The 27,977-nt window shown below is 44.0% G+C and overlaps 1 long non-coding RNA gene across 1 annotated transcript; it reads left to right on the forward strand.

The window, feature by feature from the left end:
• On the forward strand, positions 1-27,642 carry LOC141739805 (uncharacterized). Its single transcript, XR_012585793.1, has 6 exons — positions 1-296; positions 2,454-2,579; positions 10,215-10,289; positions 16,429-16,594; positions 20,431-20,663; positions 26,977-27,642. It is a non-coding gene; the product is annotated as an uncharacterized LOC141739805 (long non-coding RNA).
• Positions 27,643-27,977: the final 335 nt, after the last annotated feature.

Consider the following 27,977-nt stretch of genomic DNA (forward strand, 5'->3'; position numbering starts at 1 on the left):
GCGCAGGCGCAGGGCGGTGGCGGCGCGGCCTCCGTCGGCCCCTCAGGGCACCGGGCGCCCTGAGGGGGCGACGGAGGCCGCGCCGCCGCTAGCCGCTGCCTCAGGGCCGGGGTCGCCGCCCGCCACCACCCCAGGGCCCGGAATGGCCGCCGCCACCCGCGGCCAATGGGCCTCAGCCGCTGAGGGGGGAACCAACCTGTGAGGGGTGTCGTGGGGGTTTAAGGAGCCTCTGTCTCCTCCAAACCCAAGCTCTTAGCGTTATACCTTGAGGGAAATTAGCCGTTTCTCGTAAATAAGTAAGTATTAATTAGAATGCTCAGGGTTATAACACGGTGTGATTTTGTGCTGTTTGGCCAGCTGTGCTTAGCAGGAGTAGTGGAAGCCTTTAGGCCGTGATAAGGGTTATTTTTCATAGTAATTTTCCCAGCAGCTGGTACGGTGCCACGTTTAGTCTGTTAGTATGGGAAAGATGTTGATATTACACTGGTGTTTTGGTAGGGTTTTTCCCCGAGTCTGGGTCTCTTCAGTTCTCCCGTGTTCTGCCAGGGGCACAAGGGAGTGTAGAAGATACGGAGGCGCCAACCCTTGGCTGAAACTGCAAATTAATGAGATAAGAGCCTGCCTGGACGCAGGAAAAGAATCCAAGTAGATGTTAGAAGACCCCAGACCAAAAGCCACCATTGGACTAAAAGACACATGGACAGCACATGAAGACCACATGAGGGGCGGGTGTAGAGATCTCAAGGGTATAATTGCACAGGGATTTCTTTGTTCAGGGTCCTTTTCTTTGGAGGCACCCAGCCCGGGCTGTCCTTGCTGCTGTACCTTCTAATTAAATTATTTTTTTTATAATATCTACACCTGAGACTCTGCTGCAGGAAACCTAGGGTCGAGCCTGAAGAAGGAGGAAGCGCACCCAAGTAAGCGTGTGCACGTGCGACACCATGATGGTGTGTGAATGCTCGGGCAGCAGCTTCTCCTTTAACAGTTATCCATTATTAAGGTACCGACAAGCCCACAGGACTTCTTCACAACAACCAAAGGCATCTCCAGCCCGTGTCAGCCTCCAGCATTGTACCAGGATAACGGAAACAAGGTTTTGGTTGTCTTGCCTGTTTTCCAGGCCTTTGCCTTGTGGTCTTGCAGTGTTGCAACATCCATTTTTTGTTTTAGTACACTTTATCTGCATATAACATTTGTTTGGGTTTTTTTAATTAGTTGGCAGGCATTGTGTTTGAACCACACAGAATGGTTATTTTTTAAAATACACATTTAGGATGCAGTTTACCTCTTGAAGGAACAGAGGATTTTTTAAAACTGGATTTTAAGTGTTATGACACAGGGTCTGAACGCCTCCCTGGTGCATACGCCATCCTAGGGGTTGATCCAGGTTTTGTTTTTTCAAAAAGTGTTAGATTTTGTAATTAGACTGCAAAGAACCTAAATAACCACAAGCACAGGGGACTCATTTTATCATATGCCTAGTGCATTTAATACTAAGGTAAGCGACTTCTGGAGGGACTCAAAATTTATTGCTATACATCTAGCTCTTTTAATACCAAAAGTAGGAGACTTCTGGAGGGGCGATGTTTGTCCAGGTGGTTTCTTCAAGAGAGGCTCTGCTGCTACCTTGGAGGGAGGCAAGCAGAAAGTTTTAACTTCTCCCTGCTCCCTTCTCTGCACAGAGAAGTTGAAACTTTAAATAGAAAAGCAGTGTTTTCTCTCTGGTTCCACTGCTGCAGAGTTAACACATGGTATAAATGCAAGGATCTCATGATCAACAGAGGGGCCTTACCTACATTATGCGTTCAGTACTGTGGATGTTTACATATAGTATCTGTACTGTAAAGAGGGAAAAGAAAATGAGCACAGGAATAGAGAAAGTAAGTCATAAAAGCCTGGATACATGATGTTATTATTTTCACCCTGTTGGAGAAATAGTGGAGATAGATGGGTGGTGGCTACTATTTTCAGTTAAATGTGGTTTTGCCATGCAGCTAGTATATCCTGCCCCTTGAGGCAAGAGATTTTTTTTACAGTTCTGTAACTCTTTCTTCCAATGCTTACTCCTGATGCAGAGACACTAAGGCTTTGATGATACTCAGAACTGTACTTAACTTCCCAGGCATTTTATTGAAAAAATGGTGTCTCCTGCGACTCTTCAGGGGCAACGTGGCGGTCAGTAATAGATTTTACTTCCAGAGAACTGTAACCGTGGAGTTCATAAAAGTGTTCAAAGATGATGTTAAAATTTTCTTAATCAAATAGTTTTTTTCAATAAAAATGTATTCTTCCACACAGAAATGCGGGGCATGCGATGGGACTGCAAAACGCCTGAAAAAACACCATCTGAAAAATAAGGGAAAAACAAGCTTTCCAGATGCCAGTCCTTTAATCTGATGTATTTCTGATTCTTTATGTTATGTATTACATTTCATTTTATATTCACACAGCTTGATTGCACCAGACTACAAAGGCAGAGCAAAGAAGGATCACTGGTACCTGGCAAAACAAGGAGGCTTCATATCTTTCCCACCAACGCAGCCTAGGGCAACCATGCTGTACGCCTATTGCAAAAGGTGATTGCATTTGGATTATTCTTGGGGTGTTTTGACAGCACTCAAAAAATTGCAGGTGTTTTCAGACACTGAAGGAGAGAGGTTTTTTTATCAAAAAGGGGCTGTCAGTCTGTCATGCCAGCCTCTAAAGGATTTCCTACAGACAGGACCCTGTGCCAGGGTGGGTCTCTGATGAAATGAATGACAATGAACGGGGAGTTTCTTAACACAGGCTTTAGGTATTTGCTGTACAGGAATGTCAACTGTACAGAGAGGTACAAGGACATTATTTAAGTAGGCACGTTACAATACTGTTACAAAAATAAAGTTGTTACTTGTATGTCAAGATAGAGATCAGGGTTTAGCAGACTGTGAATTCTTTTGTGGGCAGCAGCTGTGGCTCATGCCTTTCCAAGCCTTTAAAACTGCATTGAACAAATTGGAATAAGAATGTTTTCAGAGGGACTATTCTGCAGTGACGGGAAATGAACTAGATAACCTAATAGGTTTTTTCCATAATTCTCTGTTGGAACTTTTATTTTGTGAAAAAAGTGAAATGGAAGCCATTGGCTAAACTGACACTTTAATTAATCAGACTGTTTATTTAACTCGATTCAGCAGGTGGTGCAGAGTAACTTTCATTAGTCCCTGACACTCCAGCAGAGCTTGTGAATCTGCTGAAATGCATATTTTTCACAATGTTCTGAAAAATGCAGAAGTTTCCCCTTATTTTCTTGTTTTCTTGCTGATAGGTTAATTTCCTCCTAACATGATTTATTTTATGAGTGACCAAACTATTAAAGCTGGTTTATACACCCACTGACAAAAGTAGGAGGAAATTGTTTAAACTACTATGTGGAAAATTTGGCAATGATGTTTAGCCCTAAAAGCTACAAAAATATTTATGAAGAAATCAGCAAAAATGTGCCAACCACATTTAACAGAATTTCTACAAGGTCTTCGAAGGACTGCAGAGCTGAGAGACAAGTCTTTTTGTGGTGATTGGCAGGAAATTTTAGGCAGCCCCCATCCTATATAAATATTTGGTGCCTATTTAATAATTATGCTTTTATGTGGTGAAGTAAGAGAATATTATTCATGAAGGAACTTTCTATTACAGGAGTAACATGGTTTCTCTGCCCAGTGTAAAGGTAAATATTGTTAACTAAGGCAAAACCAAGATTTAAAAGTTGGTAAATTTTTGATACAATAAATTCCAACTATGTACAGCTTGTGTTTTACCAGTTAAGCACTATATTTAGACAGGTCCAAATTTCTAGGAAATGTGCAGACAAATAGCTCCAGGGAAGCATGGACAAGCTACTTGTCTTCTGCCTCACATTTCTGAAAAAGGCAGGGCTCCTCTGTACCTGCTAGCCCAGCAGGGTCTGATCCTGCGATTGTCTGTGTGCTGGCAAATGGAGGAATCCACAGAGAATGCAAGATGATGCTCGCTTACAAATCATAGCATCATAGAATCATTTAAGTTGGAAAAGACCCTTAAGATCGTCGAGTCCAACCATTAACCTAAGACTGCCAAGTCCACCACTAAACCATATCCCTAAGCACTGCATCTACACATCTTTTAAATACCTCCAGGGATGGCGACTCAACCACTTCCCTGGGCAGCCTGTTCCAATGTTTGATAACCCTTTTGGTGAAGAAATTTTTCCTAATATCCAATCTAAACCTCCCCTGACACAATTTGAGGCCGTTTCGTCTTGTCCTATCACCTGTTACTTGGGAGAAGAAGCCAGCCCCCACTGTGCTACACCCTCCTTTCAGGTAGTTGTAGAGAGCGATAAGGTCTCCCCTCAGCCTCCTTTTCTCCAGGCTGAACAACCCCAGCTCCCTCAGCCACTCCTCATAAGACTTGTTCTCCAGACTCCTCACCAGCTTCATTGTCCTTCTCTGGACGGTTCAGCACCTCAATGTCTTACCTGTAGTGAGGAGCCCAAAACTGGATACACTGTTTGAGGTGGGGCCTCACCAGTGTTGAGTACAGGGGGATGATCACTTCCCTAGTCCTGCTGGCCACACTATTCCTGATACAAGCCAGGATGCTGCTGGCCTTGGCCACCTGGGCACACTGCTGGCTCATATTCAGCCGGCTGTCAACCAACACCCCCAGGTTCTTTCCTGCCAGGCAGCTCTCCAGCCACTCTTCCCCAAGCCTGTAGCGCTGCATGGGGTTGTTGTGACCCAAGTGCAGGACCCGGCACTTGGCCTTGTTGAACCTCATACCATTGGCCTTGGCCCATCGATCCAGCCTGTCCAGGTCCCTCTGTAGAACCATCCTACCCTCAAGCAGATCGACACTCCCACCCAACTTGGTGTCATCTGCAAACTTACGGAGGGCGCACTCGATCCCCTTGTGCAGATCATTGATAACGATATTAAAGAGAACTGTCCCCAATACCGAGCCCTGGGGAACACCACTTGTGACCAGCCGCCAACTGGATTTTAATTCCATTCACCACCAACTCCATCACCAAAAGGGGCCTTGAAATATATTGGCCACTGCTATCTGCAGTCAAAAATACGAATGCAATATTATCACTTATTGAAATTGTGCAAAAATCTGTCACTTATCAATAAAAGAAATTAAAATAACCATGGGAAGTTGTAGGAGATCAAGCACAAACAGAGGATCTTTCTGACCATCATCATTTACAGCTTTGTAAAATCATATGCATTACTATATTGATAAACACTTTTAAATTATTTCAGGACAATTTTTGGCTTAGGACTCTATTGCTTTTGGTTGGGATAGAATTAAATTTCTTCATAGTAGCTTCTATGGGGCTTTGTTTTGGATTTGTGCTGAAAACAGTGTTGATAACACACTGGCATTTTAGTTATTGCTGAGCAGTGCTTACACCGTGTCAAGGCCTTTTCTGGTCCTCATTTTGTTCATCTTAAGTTATTCCACGTTTTTAACGTTCAGGAGGCAGACAGGCCCATTGTGTGGTTTAAACAAAGCTGAGGATCATGGCAGACAGTCACTGAAGTAAGCTCCCCCTAAACACTATGCCTGAAAGGGATAGTATGTTTTTTAGATATATAAACATGGGGTTATCAAATACAAGATGAGAAATTACACTTTCTTTCATTGTAAATGCTTTTAGAATATTGTATTCAACTACAGTGTCCTCAGTCTCAGATAAACTGCACAGAGTTCAAAAACACTATTGGGAGAATTATTGGAGGTTTGGAAAAATGCTTCTTAGTAAGAGACTCCAAAGATCAATTTATTCTCTTTATTAACTGGAAGACCGTGGGTTTAATATAAACATAGTCTCTAAGTAACTTACTTTATAAAACATTTTTAGCACACAATAAAATTATACGTAACAGTCAGTCACACCCATCAGTGTATATTGATGTATGGCAAGTCTTGAGGCTGAAACTAGGCAGCCTCAGACTACTGTACAAAATTTTAGCAGCGAAAATAATTAACAACTGGAACAACTTTCTAAAGGTTTTTTTCTAAAAGATGGGATCTGCTTCATATAATAATTAAGTGAAGTCTTAGCTTAGACCAGCTCTTAGCTCTTCTTTTAACTTTGAAGAGCTGAAAGTAGGTGTTTACTGTAATTCCTCCCACATTTATAATATACGGATGCACAGCACTTCTACGAATGAGTCCTGGAGTTTTTCACACTAAACACGATGGAAAACTTTGTCCCCTGTCCTCCAATATTTGTGTTCCACTTGAAAAAGAGAAAAGATCAGTACATCATTTGAGTTCAAAAAAATGATTTTGTTAATAAATTGGGTAAGGTGACAGGGCTGAACTGTTCCAGTCAGTCAACTGCATTAAAACATATCAGGGGAAAGTTATGAAAGAAGAGAAATATTCCAAAAGAGAGCAGGGAATGTCAAAGAAAAGCAGTATATAGAGCTTACGTTTATTGGGCCCATTTAGCTGTTTTCTATTATATGTTTCTCAGGAAAAGGACTAGGTGGTCTAAAATTGTCTTTGGGGATTTCCGCTGTACAGAGGGTCTCCCGCATCAGTGTAAAGCTGAGACTGTCAGCAGCGGGCACCTGAACGTACTTCCAGGTTTGTAACATTCATTTTGGGGTATACAGAAATACCGAGCATGAGTTTGAGTGGCTGACCTGCTGTGAGGACCGAGCAGCTCCTGCACAGCTCTGAATTCAGGTGAACATACAGCTGCTGTAAAGCACCTTTGCCCAGAACCTTCATCTGGCCCCTGAGCACTGGGATAGCGTATCACGCAAAGGATATTGTACCATTAACTTTCCTTTGAAGCATGGAAAAAAGATAAAGTTCTCAAAGCATTACGAAGCAGTTGGATTAAGACCTTGGACACATTCACCAGTTTGCGGTGTAAAATGGATGAAATCACATAGAGTGACCCCATCTTGATAATTTTTTGCTGTGACTGAAGCAGCTGTTCCCTTATGCTATATAAAACATTTCCATCAGCATTAACCGCGTTGCCCCTTGATCCTGTTTACCTCTAGTGAATGAAGATAATTAGTGATTAGAAGTCTCAGAAGATAAGAGTTAAATACCACCGAAAGGGCAGCCCAAGCAGTTGTTCAGCTTGTCTACACATTCAGTGAAAGGGGTGATAAACAAGAGCTTTGTCACCCCTCACCAGAGGTTTTCAGCCAGATTTACATCACAGATTTCTCTGTCCTTGTTTTTCCTCTTCATTGATTGCTTTCTTTCCTTACTTTCTCACATTCTACTCTATGAGTCTTCCACTGATGTTATCCTGTTAACTTACTCCACCTGGCTGTTCCCTATCTATTACTTTAAATGGGCATATGGCTGCTTTTTGGAGGCTTTCACCACTCCACTGTTGCTCCTTGCTGGTCCCGTTTTTCCAGTTTAAGTCATTCTTACTAACCCTGCTGAAGTTCAGCTCTGGAGCCCTCAGCACAAGAAGGACATGGACCTGTTTTAACGGGTCCAGAGGAAGGCCATGAAGATGATCCGAGGGCTGGAGCACCTCTCCTATGATGAAAGGCTGAGAGAGTTGGGGTTGTTCAGCCTGGAGAAGAGAAGGCTCCGGGGAGACCTTGTAGTGGCTGCCCAGTACCTGAAGGGGGCCTATAAGAAAGCTGGGGAGGGGCTGTTTGCAAGGGCATGTAGCGACAGGATGAGGGGCAATGGTTTTAAACTAGAGCGGGGCAGGTTTCGATTAGACGTTAGGATGAAGTTCTTTACGATGAGGGTGGTGAGACACTGGCCCTGGTTGCCCAGAGAGGTGGTGAGGCCCCATCCCTGGAGACATTCAAGTCCAGGCTGGATGGGGCTCTGGGCAACCTGATCTAGTTGAAGATGTCCCTGCTGACTGCAGGGGAGTTGGACTAGATGACCTTTAAAGGTCCCTTCCAACCCAACACATTCTATGACTCTATAGAGTCCTCCAGCTCCAAAATTCAACCCTTTTTCCTTTCTTCAGCAAGAACCAAGCACATCCTTAATCAACCTGTCTTCCACTCTAACAGGAAGATTGTTTGGTCAGTCCTGCCTTCCTTCTCTTCAACATATATGTTTTAGAGTTAGGCCTCTGGAGAGCCCACGCGTAGGTCTCAAGTTTGTACCTTATATCCAAGTCTACAACCGTTCAGTATCCAAATGCCTTCCCCAGGATTTCAGCGCTGGTCAGTCCCTCTTTAGATAACACTCCCTTTCAGGCCAATAGTACTCGCGCTTCGTCTGGACAGGAGTGAAGACAGACGGGTTCTCTTAAGCCATGCCACAAACTCCCATATCATGGCGTGTTTTCCTTAGAGGAACAGTGGCTTTTCCTTGCTTTGCTTTGTGAAATTGCTGAGTGTCATAGCAGCAATTGCAGAGAACGTGGAGCAAAACAAAGACTAAAATGAAATAATGTCCAGGTCTAAAAGGTTATTCTACCAATGCCTAGCACAGATAGATTCATGTAGAAACTGGTACACCTCCTTAGCTCCTACAAGTGCAACAGTGTAATACGATATCTTTCTGTCCAGTAAATCTTTAGGAAAAATTGCTGCCGCGTCTTCCTTTCTACATTCCTTTAATTCTTTGCCTTTCCTGTAATTCTTCTTCACCTCTTTTCACCCCTGAAATCATAGTAGATATGATAATTGATTTTCTTCTCATGGGGATGGGTATGTAGTTGTAAATCCTCGCCCATTCCTTGTGGTTTGTTGGGAAAGCATGCTGTGACTTCATCTTCCCATAGTTTCCTTCAGTAACCATGTCAGGCTAAATACCTCGTATTGAGGTCCCCAGTACCAGATTTTCAATCTCCATTTACTCATTTATTGATAAATAAGTTGCTATTTGAAGCTGCCTTGTTATACAAAAGCAAATATGATTATACACCATGATAATGGGACAGGCCCTCTCTATAATTGTAGAATTTCATAGCCTTGGCTCATTTTAAAAATTCCATTTTAGAAGTCACATGATATATTTAGTTCTGTGAATACAAATTAGGATGCCAGTCAATTAACTGGTTCTATCACATAGATAGTTTTCAAGAAGGAAAAAAGCAGGTGTGAACTGCCAAAAAAATCCAACGCTTCATTGTAAAATTATTTGTATCCTTATTGTCTGGAAGCTTGAGAGTCTTCTAAACCAGCGAACAAACTCTTTTCTCAGCAGGGTCACGTGCGTATGTCCCCTCAAATTAAAAAAACAAATCAATAATCAGAATAGATTAGAATCCACATTTAGAACTTTCCCGACGAATAGCTGTTGTGCAGATTTAACTGATGGATTAATTCATTAGGAGAGTGGCAATTACTAGCTATTTAAATTTCAGTATATTTGCACTGTCCCAGCGAGATCTTCAAAAGTTCTACTGCATACAAGATGCTTCATTTATTTCATTGTTTATAGAGGATATATAAATCTATTTAAAATAGAGAGATGTACAATAACAGGAAGGTGAAAAGGAAGGAGGAGCAGGAATGGATGGTGAGTAAGATCCTGATGATAATTTACACTAATATTTCATTCATCAATGGAAAGAAAAGGCTACAGGCAGTTAATAACAACTCCATGGATATAGTCATGTCCCAAGTGTGCAAATGACTGTCAAATGCTAAATCCACCATCACACTAAATGGTGTTTTTAACACATTATGTTTTTATGTTATGCTGGTTTTGTTTTTAATTAACCACAATTTCTATATGGATGAATGAAAATTTAAAAATTGAAAGTCTTGATCCCTCTTTCCCTTAGCAATAAGAAAATAAATTAATTTCCTGTGAATAAGACTTACAAGGTGGAGAGCTTTTTTAGTAAAGTGGCCACTGACAGAAAAGAATTTGAATATGCATGTTATGCCTGTGTGACTGTTCCCTGTGCAGATAAAGTAATGATGTGTAACTCCAGGCGAATGGTTTTAGAGTTGTGTTCAGCCCGCTATCAAGTTGGGCTATGAGAGGAGGCAGCTAGAGACTGTGCAAAGAGAAAATCCTTCACCTCCAGAAAACCAGATGCAAATGTCAAATAAAGCAGTAATGACCAAAAGTCACCGCTTTGCAGTGGCTGGACCAGTATCACAGCTGGAGCTCGTTCCTGAACAACCTTAACAGATTGTTAAGAAACAATTTTAATTGTCAGAAGTATCTGTATGGATACAAGGCAGAGACTGATGCGCTGCTTCACTGTTACTTAGGGTTCGCTGTCGGCAATCCCTGGGCGGGCTCTGCTCTACCAGTCCTGTGAAGAAAGCAGGATTACCAGGAGCGAGGTATGAAGTCTTGCCTTGGCACTAAATTCAAAATGACCCAATGAAGCTGATATCCAGCTGCTATGGGAAAGCTGTAACTATTGCCCTTATTTTGTAATATTAGCATGTGTTCTGCAAAAGTTAGTATCCATTATGTTTTAGTATTTTAGGTGATAATTGTAGTAATTATTAATATATTTTCTAAATAAACAAAAGAAAGAACTTGGTTTCATTCCCAAAACTTGGATACACCGGCCTTATCCAGGAGGCCTGGACAAGCAGACGACAGATAGAATTCAGCTCCTAAACTCACAGGCAGGGGCAGAAAACTGGCAGTATTCATTGTAGCAAAATATGAGGTTTTGGGCAGCGTGTCTTAGCTCCATTCCCTGTGTTCTCTCGAGGTCCACTCTCACCCTTTATTTTCTCCCTGTGCTGTTGCTGAGACCGCTGCCATAAAGCAAAATGCAGAGCGTGAAGCCTGTCCTCTGCAAGCTATTTAAGAAAATGCTTTGAGCTAAAGAAGTGTCAGAACAAGGGAAGACACTCAGCAGAATGGTTATCAAAATTACGTGTGAGAAAGCTGGAAAACAGAATGAACATTATGAGTCCAGACTGAAGCCAAACTTCACAGAATGGTAGAATCACAGAATGGTCGGGGTTGGAAGGGACCTCTGGAGATCATCTAGTCCAACCCCCCTGCCAGAGCAGGGTCACCCAGAGCAGGTTGCACAGGAACGTGTCCAGGCGGGTTTGGAATGTCTCCAGAGACGGAGACTCCACCACCTCTCTGGGCAGCCTGTTCCAGTGCTCTGCCACCCTCAAAGGAAAGAAGTTCCTCCTCATGTTTAGGTGGAACTTCCTATGCTGAAGTTTGTGCCCATTACCTCTTGTCCTGTCACTGGGCACCACTGGAAAGAGCCTGGCCCCATCCTCCTGACGCCCACCCTTTAAGTATTTATAAGCATTTATAAGATCCCCCCTCAGCCATCTTTTTTCCAGACTGAAGAGACCCAAATCCCTCAGCCTTTCTTCATAAGAGAGATGTTCCAGTCCCCTAATCATCTTGGTAGCCTTTTGCTGCACCCTCTCCAGCAGTTCCCTGTCCTTCTTGAACCAGGCAACAAGGCTCGTCATATGGAGAGCAGGTTATTCCATACCTATCTCTTGTGGGGTTTCTTATATTCATCCAAAGGTCAGATCTCGATTACTGTCAAAGATGAGATTTGTGAACTAGAGGGGCAAGAGGCTGCATGAACAATGTCAAAGCCAATGCTTCTGCTCTCGCGCATCCTGAGCTATTTGTTTGCAAGATGTTAGAGTGGATGCACAAGCAAATAGCCCTGTGTAATAAAGGAGAATGCTTGCTGCCAGCGGTCTGTATCTCACCTGTGAAATCCAAGGATTTACCTTACTCTTAAACTGCTTATGTTTCTTTCGAATTTTTCAGCACCTTGATAACCTGTGGGAGAATGTAGTGCTGAATAAAGTGACCCATGTTCTCTCAGACAGAGAATTGCCACTGTTTGGGGTGGCTGAATTGTTCATTGCTTTGGTTTTTTTTAAAGAAAAAAAATGGCAGATCGGCCTTGAGTCTATTTATTACCTAAGCAATAGGCCATTTTTGTACTCTTGTTTTTCTCTTTTGCTCTCAGTCTACAGCAAAAACCTTTTGAATTAATTTATTTCCAAATATGGGTTGAATAAATATACAGAATATGTATGTGGGCATAAAAGGTGCTACAACATCTGAAAACATGTTTATTGATTTATTGACCTGTTTTCCTCAGGTACTTTTATGCCATACAGGAATTCTTTCCAAGAAGTTTCTTCTTTCTAAGAAGATTTTTCTGTTAAAAGAAATAACAGATGGGGAGAGAATAAATTGCCTTTACAGGACTTTATGTGTTACATAGATATTTGTATTTGGTCAACAAACAGACGGTTTGAGCCAAACTTTTAGGTGCCTGAAGGTAAATAGGCTCAGTGGAGCTATGACACTTCTACCACCCGATGTAATACTCCATAACCATTCAGTTTATAGCGTTGCTTTAACAGGAAAGTGAACACGAAAATGATATAGAAAGTTTGTATTTCTATTTTTGTTTGTTTGTTTTATTCCACTGCCTTTTTATATGCTTGCACAACTACAAGAGATAAAGATCTTCTGTTCAGAAAACTTTGCCCCCAACAACGCTCCGCAGCATTTAAGACTGCTTGGCCATAGCAAGGACAGCCAGAGTCTGTCCTGCCTGATTCCTTTACAACTATGTAATCCAAGAAACTATCGATTTTCTTTTATTACTGTGTTTCAGTATTGCCCAGACCTCAGTGATCTCTGCCGGGCACTATAGGTCATCTGTTCTGTGCATTCCAGCTTTGTGCTGCCTCTTGGAAGTTCGCCTCTTCCTCCCTTGAAGCCAACGTGACCTGGATCAACAACATAAACTTTTACCATTTTGACTCTTGTCGACTTTCTGTCAGGCTCCTTAGCCTGGCTGAGCTGTAGTTTCGCTCCTGGGCTTTACTGCCTCAACTTCAGATTTCCATGGACTATAGAGAGCAGAGTGACCAGTTCAGATTTAGACATCTAACTTTTTACGTATCTGTGGTGGCATCTACAATGTAGGTGTCTGTGTGTAGGTGTCTGGGCTCCCGGTATAGACAGGAAAGGATGCAGACACCTCTGGAGGGCAACTCACCTGACTGACCTTCGAGGCCCGTCTGATGATGAGCTTAACCACCCTCTCCCCATGCCTGGTTATCAGCACGGACTGTAAAGGGACCTGGGAGTGACTATGACTTAAATGCTTCGTTTCCAGATGCACACACTTTAGCAGATGAGTGAGTCTTACTCGAAGCCACCTTTAAAGCACAGATACACTACCTTTTCCTCAGATTCTACTTTACTTCTACTTACTCTGCTTTTTCTACTGCAATCCCCGTGTAGGATTTTAAACCTAGTCAGCAGAGGGCTTCCTCTGCAGCAGGAAAGAAACCTGCAGGACACGGGCTCAGTTCATGGGATTTCAGCTGCTCTACCCATTTGTGCAGAACAAGGGATCCCGTGCCTCATACTGGGCACGTGGCAGAAGGTAAATCCCACAATCCAGACTAACTTCATCCATGTTTATCTTGTTCTTTTACGCGCTTCACTCTCAAATTAATACAGAACATAAACTTGTCTTGTCAGTACAAATTCTTATCTGAAGAACAACAGACTTTTTTTTCTGAAAACTATGTATTTTAGCCAGAAAACATATTAATAGGTCTTTGTATATGAACTGTAACTGAGGGACAAACAACAACTTTTCTGGAAGTTGCTAGTCATGATGCACCGTAGGAGCTATTTGCTGATAGCAAGCTGCTCTATTGCCACTAACAAATGTGATTTTTAAGTGGTTTACAAAATTATTCCTGTGGAGGGTTTGAAAGCACATTGTGCTCGACAAAAATAGATGGTAATGCAGACACGATGTTAAGGACCCAAGGCTAATGTTCATCTGTAGACATATTAGGGAGATGGTGTTCTCCAGAGAAGCAGCTTCCAAACTGGAGATCGCAATGCCACTTAGAAATGCAAGTGGAATCATGAGCAGAAGTTTTGCTCTCTGTGTGACTATAAACAAACTAAATGATCAGTAACATAGCAGTGGTAATACCAGTCATCGCAACACAATTTTTCCAGATTTCTCTCTCCCATATGCGAGCTAATTATCTGGTTATATAAAGATCCAATTCTTGCATATGTATGACAAAAAAGGGCAATGTCTGTTCACTTCTGTTGATTGTGTATATCACCTCTTCCTTTTTCCAATTCTATAAGCCTACTATGCTCTCTTTTAAAAACACATTTCACAAGGCACAGATACCAGTGAACTTGAGATTTGAGACTTCATTTTTGAACATGTGGCACATAACCCATAAAATCAGGATATGAGAGGAAATTTTTCAGAAGCAGCAATCTGAAGTCTAGTAATGAACAAGGAACATTTTTTTCGTAAATTGGCAGCGTATATCAGACCCCACAAAATGCATGTGAAGAGTTTCAGAACAGGAGAATATTGGATTCCCAATGGTAGAAATTGCCTTCGGTTTTCCTCAGCAGTTAGTTGCAGTTGTTGCTTCCGTGGCTGGATAATTTCATTACCAAAGCATGGCTGGCCAGAGAGATCTATAAACACATCTAAAGGATTTGGCGGGTAGAATACAAGAAAAGCAAATTGTTAACACATCTAGAGACCAGGAATAGCTTCAGAGAATCAGCATCAAAATAATTCTATGTTTTTTTCATAGAATCACAGAATCACAGAATGGCAGGGGTTGGAAGGGACCTCTGGAGATCATGTAGTCCAACCCCCTGCCAGAGCAGGGTCATCTAGAGCCGGTTACACAGGAACGCGTCCAGGTGGGTTTGGAACGTCTCCAGAGACGGAGACTCCACCACCTCTCTGGGCAGCCTGTTCCAGTGCTCTGCCACCCTCAAAGGAAAGAAGTTCCTCCTCATGTTTAGGTGGAACTTCCTATGCTCAAGTTTGTGTCTGTTACCTCTTGTCCTGTCCCCAGGCACCACCGATTTTATTCAGATCCAGTCTCTGTCAGCCATTTCCCTCTTACCTACAGCTCTTGCTTAGGTTCCATACATGAAAGACACTGGACACTTTTAAATGAGTCTACAGTCTGCACCTAAATCCTCTGATTTGCTTAGAAAGTTGTACTGCTTCCTCTTTACAAAACATCTTTTAGGTTGTGTTCTTTTTTATTATTCTTTGTGAGTCTGGGGCTTGTAAAGTACATTCTGTTAATATTTTCAAGGCTTTTACCATAGTCATAATGACTAGAAATTTACCTAAAAAGCCAAAAATAGAGACTGTCCTGTAAACTTTAAACTTACAGTTTACTGTAAGTTGATACAGTATTACAGTCTACTGTAATTACAGTCTACAGATTACAGTCTACTGTATCATGAGAATCATATTAAAGCTATTAGTGTTTGCCAAGACAAGAGTTTTACTATATGGTAGGGAGACGTTGAAACTGCTGGCACACAACTTTTCGGTTTGCTTAGTGTTCCTGGCCTCGTCAGCCTCAAATGACATTAGGGGGATCCTCGACACCCCTGAAGACCTGAAAGCAACTGAGACACCAGGAAGTTTGGGTTGTGTGTACTCTAGTTTGAAGGTCGGGGTACTTACAGAGTAACCTGATAGTTCATGTGCCAATTTTGACTTTTTAACTCTGTTTGTAAATATTTTTTATAATCAAATGAGTAAATTAAGGTTTCTAGAAGTGTTTTGAACAAACTGTGCTAAATTTCCAAACTGTCTAGATAATTAAACTTTCCATCTTATTGGATTTCTGAATGCATTTGATCTTAAATGCAGATCTAAGACTTACACACTGAAATTAACCTTCTACCACATGTACTGCTAAGTGTTTGGTAAAAACAAGATCAAAGGCTTAATTTTTTTATTATGATACGGTCCCTTTAAACCACCTTGACAGTGTAAACATCTATACAATTGAGGGAAATGAAGTCTACACCCTTTAAAAGCCCTATTACTCTGCTATTGTCCAACTAAAGGATCTTATTATAAAAGAAAATTTAAGGGCCAAGAATCTAATTAAGAAAAAATGAAATCTTCATTAGCGCTTAAGAGAGCTCTATGCAACTATAACACAACCAGCCAGGATCATCTAGAAATTTGCATATTCTCACATAAAATATGAAATTATGTATAAAATATGTTACAGAACTTGTTTTGAACTGCACTTGCATATGCACTTTACTTCTTGGCATGTTCTCTCTTGTCTTGGAAGATCTGACTGAAACGTCTCTTTTTTCCGTCCCCTTTTCAGCAAATCATCAGGAAGGGAATTGCTCAATAGCAGATGTAGCAACCAAAGAAAAATTACAGCCTGTGTAGGTTCCTTCATAATCATAAAATTAAAGAAAAAAACTTGGCTCAGGATATAAAAAGATATTCTATAAGGATCCAATTACATAGAATTACAAAATTAATACCAAATAGGTAAAATTCTATGGGTAGGAATACAGGAGAACATACATATTCATGAGATTGTAATGCATAATCATCTGTAAGAATTAAATTACCAGCACTATTTTTTAATTTGTCTTCCTGGTTCAAAATATGCACAGAAGTATGATTGCTGCAGCTGCTGCAAACACCGCGAGGGAATAAGGCCCTGACTCGGAGAGCTTTGTGCCAGAGAAGTCTGGCATTGACTATCCTATCCATAACCTTGATACCGAAACCATTATGAAACACCAGTGATAAGAATACACAGCAACCAAGGATTCACAGGTAAATTTTCCTCTTGCTGCTCTGATAACACATTTATATAGCACTTTATACTTCTAAAGAGGTAAACATCAGTAAACAAATTCTCTGTAGAAGGAGGTGCTTCCCTTTTATTTTACAAGCAATGAAAACACTAAAAGTGAGTCACTGATTTAAGACCTGCCCAGTCTCATGCACCACATGTGAGACTTACTCATTTGATTCCCTCTTCATCGTCCTCTGCTGTGGCACTTCTAGGTCAGGTGCTTGCTGTACGGGTGCATCGACTCTCTCCTGTTTTCTGGTCCCACACGCCAGGTGCTGTGATCCATTTCCCAGCTGCACCTTAGATCTCTTTACCAGCTGCAGCTTCTGTGTGGGGACAGGTGAGCCTCTCTGCTCCGCAGCCGTGGGCCATTACCCGGCCGTGCCTGATGCCAGGGAGCCCTTCCAGCAGCCAAAGCCCTCAGCTGTAGATTTGCATCATGATTAATGACACAGGCTTACCTCGTGGTGTGATGTGACACACAGGCGTACAGCCCAGACGCGGACCCGCTGGATAGACGGCATGCAGTCACACATCCCATCACGTCATCAAACATTGGGCATTCCCGTACAGGATCAGAAGAAATGTTAGACGTACCTTAGCTGGAGAGTCTACCATAATATGAAAAGCTCAAGCCAGGTTCAAAAGTATTTCAGCTAATCCTGCTTTTAAAGCCATTGACATCCCACTGCATGTTCCAAGCAGCCTAAATTAGCTTTAAAGCCTTCTAAAAATGGCTTTAAAAGATTCAGTAAAAAAAGTCCAAGCCACCTAAAACTTTGTCTACACAATAGCTCCAACCGAGTTTAAAATTGAGAAAGCATCTCCCCAGTGTGCAGTGAGTTTTTAAACACTATGAGTAGCAATTACATCTGCCCTGAAGTCTCAGCTTTGCCATAGTCCTACACAGAGTCCGCTAGAGGCGACCACCTCTCCATAGTAACAAGTAGAGATGTTAACAAACACACCATATCATGTTTTGGGTAGATTTCAATATATTCCCATTTATTTAGGTGTGCTTGAAACGATGTATCAATATAAACTATTTATGTTAACAACAAATATTGATGCACTACACACGTCTCCTTTTATCCATTTATATATTTACCAATTAAAATACTATCTAGGACAATGATCAAGTACCATAAAGTCTTCTCTAACATCCTTTGAGAGGGCCAGATTTGTTCAGCCTTGCAGAAGTTGTCTGTGCACGCTAAATATGGTCTCGTTAGCAATGTGAACTCCACCTCTTTGCTGAAATAGCCCCTCTCGGCTGGTTACTCAGAATCCTGTAGCAAATTTAGATCCAAAGCCCATCTCCAGGCAGCCATCCAACTAAACTCAGCAGGGCTTTCCTCAAAACCGTGGCAGAGTTAAAGCACACACAGCTCCTTCCGGAGGCAGGTTAAGGGCAGCTCTCACAAGCAGAGCCTAGCAAGAAAAAGCAGAGTGTTGGGGGAAAGGGTGACAGAGAGGACTTTCATTCCTTTTTAGGCTTGTTGTGGTTTCCATTGTGGCATATACAAAATCAATCCCAAACGAGATTAGGACTGATGCAGGCAAAGGAGGAGCAGCTTCTGTAAGTGTTCTTCAATACAGGAAAATCACAATGCTAAAAACTGACAGCCCTCTCCAAAGAAAATGCTTATTTACAGACAACGCAAATAAAGCGGTACATCGTACCATACAGTAACACTCACAGCCAGGCCTTTTGCTGAAAGTTTGGAAATTGCCCTCTTCTTTTCACCATTTACTTTAAAGATCTCTTTATCTGACATTTATTTTGCCTGTGATAAAAATGAGGGAGATTTTGGAAAGAAAGAACATGTGCTCTTTACTCTTAATAGAGATTTTCCGCTGGGTTATTTTTGCACAGTCATGTGATGGGGATTTGTAGACCACAAAGCTCTGAAGATCATTTCCTCCACAGATGTTGGAGAAGTCTACGTTATTTTATAGGGAGCAAGTGCTTCTGCATACTGATACTGACATTTCACTACAGCTACAGAATCACAAGCTCGGATACAATGAACTGTCTGTAAAATTTTGTTTCCAAACTGGCTGGTCTCTGTGTTCCTCTTTAATTTCAAATTAAAGCTACGTTTGACCACTAAAACACCTAGCTCTTCATGCAATCATTCAAACTAGCAAACTTGAAAGTTTGCATTACTTGATAAACTTGCAAAAATGAGTCATTTAAATAAAAAATGAGTCACATGAATTTAAAAACTTGTTTCTAGATCCCAAGAGAATTATCATACCAAATTAGGCTGTACCAGTTAGATACTTGATTATCTTGTCCAGTGTCTGATTGTCATCAGTGAGAAAGATATTAGGCAACAACATGAAAAGGAGAGATATCTTCTTAACCGTGTGCCATTAATAGTTTCCTCATCTACTGAAACATAAAGGTTCATATCCATTTTCCATATTTATATCCATGTCTGAATCGTCATCCTCATAAATATTTAGCTCTTTCCAGATGAGTTGTTTCATTCAGTGCCATCCAGTGGCAAAAATATATTAATATACTGTAATATAATATAATATAATATAATATAATATAATATAATATAATATAATATAATATAATATAATATTTACTGATATTCACTTTTCTTTGACTGTATCCCAATTTCATCTGTTCCTGCTATATAACTCTATTGTGCATGTGTAAACAATAGAGAAACTCTTTTTTTGAAAGCCTCTGAAGTCCATGAATGAAGACAATTTTCTCTCTATGACGCATAATAAGATTCTTTCGCTGACTGGCTTCGTGCGACTGCTTAGACGCAGTGCAGTAGTGACTGAACTCAGCATCTCCCTTAACATACCTGTCCCCTCACTTCTTTCATCTGTGACTAATGGTGTCACTGTTCTTCCTGCCACCCACACTTTCTAAACTGAGTGTCATTTGTTTATTCCTTTTTTTGGAACACTTCCTTTTCACCATCATTGTCATTAATACCGAATTTCTCATTCTCACCTTCACAGCCCTGCAGGATGCCCCATTAGCTTCCTTTTTCCCTCCTTCCTACATTCACTAACTATCCCAATTATTTTTGTGGTTTCATTCTCACAATTCAAGTCTCAGTATTGAATAGAAGAAACTCCTCCACCAGCACACCAGGGCCTTTCTCTGATGACCGCTCCACTCAGACTTCTGCCCTGCGGCATCAAGAGAAACAGCTGGATGTAGAAATACCTTTTGGCTTGCATGCATGGTCAGCCAGACACGCAGTAATATATAAAGTGATGGTTTATGTGCCTACAAATATTTTAGGAAAATCACCCTTGAATTATTTTGATGTTGTGCTTGACATTTCGTGTTATTTTTGCTAGTATTGGAGGAGGGAGAATGGTGAGGGGGAGTGAAACCTACTGTCAATATTTTTCCTGTGAAGATTCGTGGCATCTTTACCATTAACTGTCTTCAAACACTCTTAATTTTGAGATAATCACTTCACTGTGCATAGTGTGCTGAAAGGAATAGTATACCTTTATGCAGATTTGATCAATTGTTATGAAACTCAGAAGCTTGGGTTTTGTACTGTGTGGTGGATTCAAAGTTGCTGTTCTCCAGATTTCCTTGCACTGGAAAAATTGGACTGTTGGTGCCAAAATTTTTTGTGGACTTTCATCAGAATCAGAAAGATCCCATTAAAATGCATTTGTTCAAACTTAGTTTGTGATGTTACAGAAGGATTCATTAGCACATCAGCTGAATTCAAACCAAAAAGAGGAATTTTGGTTATATGTGGAAATTAGACTTTTAAGTTTTACCTTATTTTAAGTTTTACCTATTTGCTTTTAGGATACCCCTGTGGGGAAAGAAGAAACCAGTTTTCTCAGCCTTTGCTGTGGACATTCGGTTTTACAGATTCTAAATTGGTGGAACGTGCTCCTGCCTGTTTACTGACAGAAATATCCCATACTAAATTAGTTCGCTCCAAATCTCTTCTATTATCTGCCATGAAGCTCCAGTGTCTAAAGCAGTGATCTAGTATTAGCAGCTCAAATGGTTTAAAAGCAATCTGAAGAATTGTCGTGGTTTAGCCTCAGATGGCAACAAAGAACCACGTGCCGCTCGCACGTGCCTTCCTAACACAGGAAGGATCGTAAAAAAAGGCAAGACTCTTGGGTTGGGACAAAGGCAGTTTAACAGAACAGCAAAGGGAACAGGCAAACAACAACAACAACACGGACAGGGGAATATACAAACGCGATTACGGAACCGCCGCTCCCCGCCGCTCGCCGACCGGCCAGACCGGGACGCCCCAGCCCGCTTTTAAGCAGCAACTTCCTGCCCCCTCCCCCGGCAGCTCAGGGTGGGCGTGGCTCACATGGCATGGAATACCAGGAAAAGTTAACCCTATCCCCACCGGAACCAGGACATTATCCACCCCTTATTCCATACCATCTATGCCATGCCCAGCAGGTTCCAATGAATTGCCACCACTTTCCCCTGTTATATATATATATACACACATATAATGCCCTTAGTTTATGGGTCATCCCTCCAAGGTGTCCGTTGAGTTCTTTTAATCCTCGGCTTTGGGCTCCATTTGTTAGAACGGTCTCTCAGGGCAGGTGAGATGCTGGGTGGTGCTGGTCTGTTGCATGCTGTATTTTTCGGAGCTTGTGACTGGTGCACCTGGTGTGGCTCATGCACGCAGTCCGTGGGCTGAAGATGTAGATCTTGAGGAAACTGCTGGGCGCCAGCTGCTGAGATCAGTTCTTATCCCATCATCCCTGTGCCTTACTTGTAGTACAACTGATATCAATTATAGCAATGAGGACATACAGTGACAGTGTTACTTATCAATTAACAGCACACAATCTGATTCATTGGCTATTCTCGCCCAAAATCAGATCCCCATGAGGTACACATCGGACTTCCCCATCCTGCCGCATCACCCACCAAGTGCACCCAGGTCCTTGGGCAAAAGCAATCCCACGGATGGGTTTGCCTTTGCCTGAGGCAGGACTAACCCAGACTGTCTTCCCTAGCATATTCTTCATATGCACTACGGGGACTTTATCCCCTTCTACAGTACATGGAAGTTTTGATTGGGCAGGGCCAGCCCGATTGTTAGATCCCCTGGTGTTAACTAGCCAGGTAGCTTTTGCTAAATGTGTATCCCAGTGTTTGAAAGTCCCACCACCCATTGCTCTCAGTGTAGTTTTTAACAGTCCATTGTATCGTTCTATCTTCCCAGAGGCTGGTGCATGATAGGGGATGTGATACACCCACTCGATACCATGCTCTTTGGCCCAGGTGTCTATGAGGCTGTTTCGGAAATGAGTCCCGTTGTCCGACTCAATTCTCTCTGGGGTACCATGTCGCCACAGGACTTGCTTTTCAAGGCCCAGGATAGTGTTCCGGGCAGTGGCATGGGGCACAGGGTATGTTTCCAGCCATCCAGTGGTTGCTTCCACCATTGTGAGCACATAGCGCTTGCCTTGACGGGTTTGTGGCAGTGTGATATAATCAATCTGCCAGGCCTCCCCATATTTGTATTTCAGCCATCGCCCTCCATACCAAAGAGGCTTCAAACGCTTGGCTTGCTTGATCGCAGCGCATGTCTCACATTCATGGATGACCTGTGCAATAGTGTCCATGGTCAAGTCCACCCCTCGGTCACGAGCCCATCTATATGTCGCATCTCTCCCTTGATGGCCTGAGGAGTCATGGGCCCACCGAGCTATGAATAGTTCACCCTTACGTTGCCAGTCCAGATCCACCTGAGCCACTTCAATCCTAGCGGCCCGATCCACCTGCTGGTTGTTCTGATGTTCCTCCGTGGCCCGATTCTTCGGTACATGGGCATCTACATGGCGTACTTTCACAACCAGATTCTCTATCCGGGCAGCAATATCTTTCCACAGTTCAGCAGCCCAGATGGGTTTGCCTCTGCGCTGCCAGTTGCCCTGCTTCCACTGCTGTAACCACCCCCACAGAGCATTTGCCACCATCCATGAGTCAGTGTAGAGATAAAGTACTGGCCATTTTTCTCGCTCAGCAATGTCCAAAGCCAGCTGAATAGCCTTCACCTCTGCAAACTGGCTCGATTCACCCTGTCCCTCACTGGCTTCTGCAACCCGTCGTGTAGGACTCCACACAGCAGCCTTCCACTTTCGATGCTTTCCCACAATACGGCAGGACCCATCAGTGAACAGGGCATATTTCTTCTCATTTTCTGGCAGTTTATTATATGGTGGGGCCTCTTCTGCACGCGTCACCTCCTCCTCTGGTGACATTCCGAAATCCTTGCCTTCTGGCCAGTCCGTGATCACTTCCAGAATTCCTGGGCGACTGGGGTTTCCCATTCGAGTTCGCTGCGTGATCAGTGCAATCCACTTACTCCATGTAGCATCGGTTGCATGATGTGTGGTGGGGACCCTTTCTTTGAACATCCAACCCAGCACCGGCAGTCGAGGTGCTAAGAGGAGCTGTGCTTCTGTACCAACTACTTCCGAAGCAGCTCGAACCCCTTCATATGCTGCCAATATCTCTTTTTCTGTTGGAGTGTAGCGGGCTTCGGATCCTCTGTATCCCCGACTCCAAAACCCTAGGGGTCGACCTCGAGTCTCCCCTGGTGCTTTCTGCCAGAGGCTCCAGGTAGGGCCGTTCTCCCCGGCTGCGGTATAGAGCACATTTTTAACATCTTGTCCTGCCCGGACTGGCCCCAGGGCCACTGCATGGACTATTTCCTGTTTGATTTGTTCAAAAGCTTGTCGTTGCTCAGGACCCCATTTAAAATCATTCTTCTTCTGGGTTACTTGATACAGAGGGCTTACAATTTGACTGTAATCTGGGATATGCATTCTCCAAAAACCCACAATACCTAAGAAAGCCTGTGTTTCCTTTTTACTAGTTGGTGGAGACATAGCTGCTATTTTGTTGATCACATCCATTGGAATCTGACGGCGTCCATCTTGCCATTTTATTCCTAAAAACTGGATCTCCTGCGCAGGTCCCTTGACCTTACTTCGCTTTATAGCAAAACCAGCGTTCAGAAGGATTTGGACTATTTTACTCCCTTTCTCAAAAACTTCTTCTGCTGTGTTTCCCCATACAATGATGTCATCAATGTACTGCAGATGTTCTGGAGCTTCACCCTGTTCCAGTGCAGTCTGGATCAGTCCATGGCAAATGGTGGGGCTGTGTTTCCACCCCTGGGGCAGTCGATTCCAGGTGTATTGGACGCCCCTCCAAGTGAAAGCAAACTGTGGCCTGCACTCTGCTGCCAAAGGGATTGAGAAGAATGCATTCGCTATATCAATCGTGGCATACCACTTGGCTGCCTTGGACTCCAGTTCGTACTGGAGTTCTAGCATGTCCGGCACGGCAGCACTCAGCGGTGGCATGACTTCATTCAGACCACGATAGTCTACAGTTAGCCTCCACTCTCCATTAGATTTTCGCACCGGCCATATGGGACTGTTAAAGGGTGAGCGAGTCTTGCTGATCACTCCTTGAACCTCTAGTTGACGAATCAGCTCATGGATGGGAATCAGAGAGTCTCGGTTAGTGCGATACTGCCGCCGATGCACCGTTGTGGTAGCAATCGGCACCTGTTGTTCTTTGACCCTCAACAACCCCACAACAGAAGAATCCTCCGAGAGACCAGGCAAGGCAGACAACTGTTTAACTTCCTCTGTCTCCAAAGCAGCTATGCCAAAGGCCCAGCGGTACCCTTTTGGGTCCTTAAAATACCCTCTCCTGAGGTAATCTATACCAAGGATGCATGGAGCCTCTGGGCCAGTCACAATGGGATGCTTTTGCCACTCATTCCCAGTTAGGCTCACTTCTGCCTCCAGTACAGTCAACTCTTGGGATCCCCCTGTCACCCCAGAAATACAAATGGGTTCTGCCCCTCTATAGCTTGATGGTATTAAAGTACACTGCGCACCCGTGTCCACTAGAGCCTTATACTCCTGTGGGTCTGATGTGCCAGGCCATCGAATCCACACCGTCCAATAAACCCGGTTGTCCCTTTCCTCCACCTGGCCGGAGGCAGGGCCCCCCTAATACTCGTCATAGTATCCATTACTCACTTCTTGCATAAATGACTTGGAAGTTCCTTCAAGAGGATCAGAAGCAAGATCAGGCCTTCTGCTTTGTCTGGGGAACGGCCCACTGGAAACTGGGGCGGCACTTTTCCTGGAGGGATCCCCTTTTGTGGTTGTCCTTCCTTGCAACTCCTGTACCCGTGTCCGCAGGATTGAAGTAGGTCGTCCATCCCACTTCCTCATGTCCTCTCCGTGGTCCCGCAGGTAGAACCACAGGGTGCCTCGTGGTGTGTACCCTCTGTACTCTCTCTCTTGAGTGGGGAAATGCCTGCTTCTAATAGCTGAGATGCTGGCCCGTGCAGGTGGGGAGTAGAACATATTCTCTTCAAGTTGCTGGACCTTCCGCGACAGTTTCTCCACAGCTGAGACAAGGGGGGAAGAGAGACTTTCTTCATATCGCCGGAGCCGACCAGCTACCTCATCCACCGTTGGTCTCTCTTCACCTTTCCATTCCATTACTGCCAGGGAGTTGGCATATGACGATGGTGCGCTCCGTACAAACTTCCGCCACATGGGCCTTGTGCATCGCACCTCATCAGGGTCTGTGGGTAAGTCGGCATTGTCCAAGTCATAATAAATCATCTCCCGCACGGCTAATTCTCTCAGGTACTGGATACCTCTTTCCATGGTAGTCCACTTGCTTGGCTGACATACAACATCCTCACTGAAGGGGTACCTCTCCCTCACGCCTAACAGGAGTCGTTTCCAGAGGCTGAGGGCTTGGGTCTTTTTCCCAATTGCCTTGTCAATGCCGCCTTCCCTAGACAGGGATCCCAGCTGCCTGGCCTCCCTACCCTCTAATTCCAGGCTACTGGCCCCATTATCCCAGCACCGGAGCAGCCAGGTGACAATGTGCTCGCCTGAAAGTCGGCTGAAATCTTTTCGCATATCCCGCAGCTCACTCAAGGATAGGGATCGAGTAATTATCTCTGGTTCTGCCTCTTCCTCCTGCTCTCGTGATGGCCCTGGTTCATCATCATCTCTTACTAAGCGAACTGATTTCTTTGTGTACTTCTTCTTCTGTATGGGGGCAACTGATACCGGCACGGGTTGGTTCTCTGGTTCAGTGGTAGTGTCTGCCGCAGGGGCTGCAGCAGCCGCAGGGGCCGCCGCAGGGGCTGCCGCAGCCGCAGGGGCCGCCGCAGGGGCTGCCGCAGCCGCAGGGGCCGCCGCAGGGGCTGCCGCAGCCGCAGGGGCCGCCGGTCTGGTTTCCATCTCTTCCCCTTGAGGGTGCTGCATAATTCTGAGCAGTGCCTGGTAGATACTGGCCAGGGCCCAGCACAGCGCGGTGAGTTGTGCCTCTCTAGAATAGCCACAACATTTTCCCTTCAAATATTCTACCACTTTATCAGGGTCCTGTAATTGTTCAGGGGTGAAGTCCCAGACCATTGGAGGCGAGTAGTTCTCTAGGTACCTGCCCATGCTCTCCCACATGCCATGCCACCCCTGACTATCCAGCCTCGGAGGAGATCTCTGGGTGGTAGTCTTAAATAGTCGCTTAACCCTAAACAAGACCTGGAACGTATTCAGGAGACATAGCACTAGGAACACACTAGTTTGAGTATCCCAAGGATATTCAAGATTCTCAAAAGCTGTCATACCTGACCCGAAGGAGAAAAGGGAGGCAAAAGGGCTGGGGAAACTATTAACAAATTCTGAGAGACGGTGTCCAATGTACGGACAGGACAACAAAACCACATAAACACCCCAAAATAACCGTCTGAACAGTGATGTTATCATATCATAAACAGATATCGCACAGGACAGCAGAATGATAATCCTCATCCCTCTTCCAGACATGGTAAACAGCATCGCAGGGAGTACATAAGCCATATAGGAATTTATGTAACACAGCCATGAGAACAAACCAAGCAACATGATGACCAGTTATCTCAACCCTTCGAGCCCCACGTTGGGCGCCAAAAAGGACTGTCGTGGTTTAGCCTCAGATGGCAACAAAGAACCACGTGCCGCTCGCACGTGCCTTCCTAACACAGGAAGGATCGTAAGAAAAGGCAAGACTCTTGGGTTGGGACAAAGGCAGTTTAACAGAACAGCAAAGGGAACAGGCAAACAACAACAACAACACGGACAGGGGAATATACAAACGCGATTACGGAACCGCCGCTCCCCGCCGCTCGCCGACCGGCCGGACCGGGACGCCCCAGCCCGCTTTTAAGCAGCAACTTCCTGCCCCCTCCCCCGGCAGCTCAGGGTGGGCGTGGCTCACATGGCATGGAATACCAGGAAAAGTTAACCCTATCCCCACCGGAACCAGGACAAGAATTTATTCTTTCTACTTAAAGTGGTTTTCTACTTATTTCTGGGAAAGCGACAGAGTAACTTGAATATGTTACCTTAGAGAGGATAATATCTGTGGCACAGGTGAAGCTGCCAGGTGATACTCTGCAGCTGCAGTTACCCATGGTGAGTTAAGGTTAGCCGCATTAAGTTATGACGGAGAAGGACCAACCTTCTCCATTCAGTCATCTCAGGAGGCTGAGGCTGTTGCATACAGCTACTTCTGGGCTGATCCTCGGTGGGCACCGGAGAAAGAGGAACAAGGAGGGTAACAGCCTGAGGTCTTTCAGACCCCAATCTAAGCCTGCAGTAGCTAAGTCAAAGAAGAAGCTGGGCAAGGACTAAGATGATGCAGAAGCTTGTGTGGGGCTTATCTAAAGGTGACCAGTGCAGACAGGTCACTCCCGTCTTCAGAAGCCATCTAACAGGCTGGTGTAGACGCAGCTAATGACACACCTCTCAGATGTGTTTCTGTCCTCAGCCTGCAACGCCCAAACATTCCGTGCAGCTGCAGAGCACTGTGCCTATGCCACGCATCCGTTAGCAGCCGGAGACATCAGCTTGCAGGCTCAGAGCCCAGCCACTTTGAAGCCGCTGCCCACGTTCCTCTGCCTTTGTTGTATTTAACAGCAAATAAAGCCTCAGCAGGAGTGTGGTTTTCTCTCATGTCAACAATCCACAGCCATCACAGTTTTTGCAACACCTGATGAGTTAATGAAGATGATGGGTGAGAGGCATCATTCAGATCTGTGCACAGCCATTACGCTGGCCTGGAGAAGGGAGGAGGGCTCCGGAGGCTCACATCCATCAAGTGACATTAAAACCATGCCACACCAGGAAGTATCAAAGCTGCTGCTGCAACCTTCTTGTCCTTCCCCAGGAGAACACCTTGCCGAGAAATACACGCCAGCCTGGAACTGGCTCCAGCAGACAAAACAAGTGGTAGGACTGTAAGGAGACATTAACACAAAATCCTGCCCCAGT

This window comes from Larus michahellis, chromosome 2 (genome assembly GCF_964199755.1).
Source record: "Larus michahellis chromosome 2, bLarMic1.1, whole genome shotgun sequence".
NCBI lineage: Eukaryota > Metazoa > Chordata > Aves > Charadriiformes > Laridae > Larus > Larus michahellis.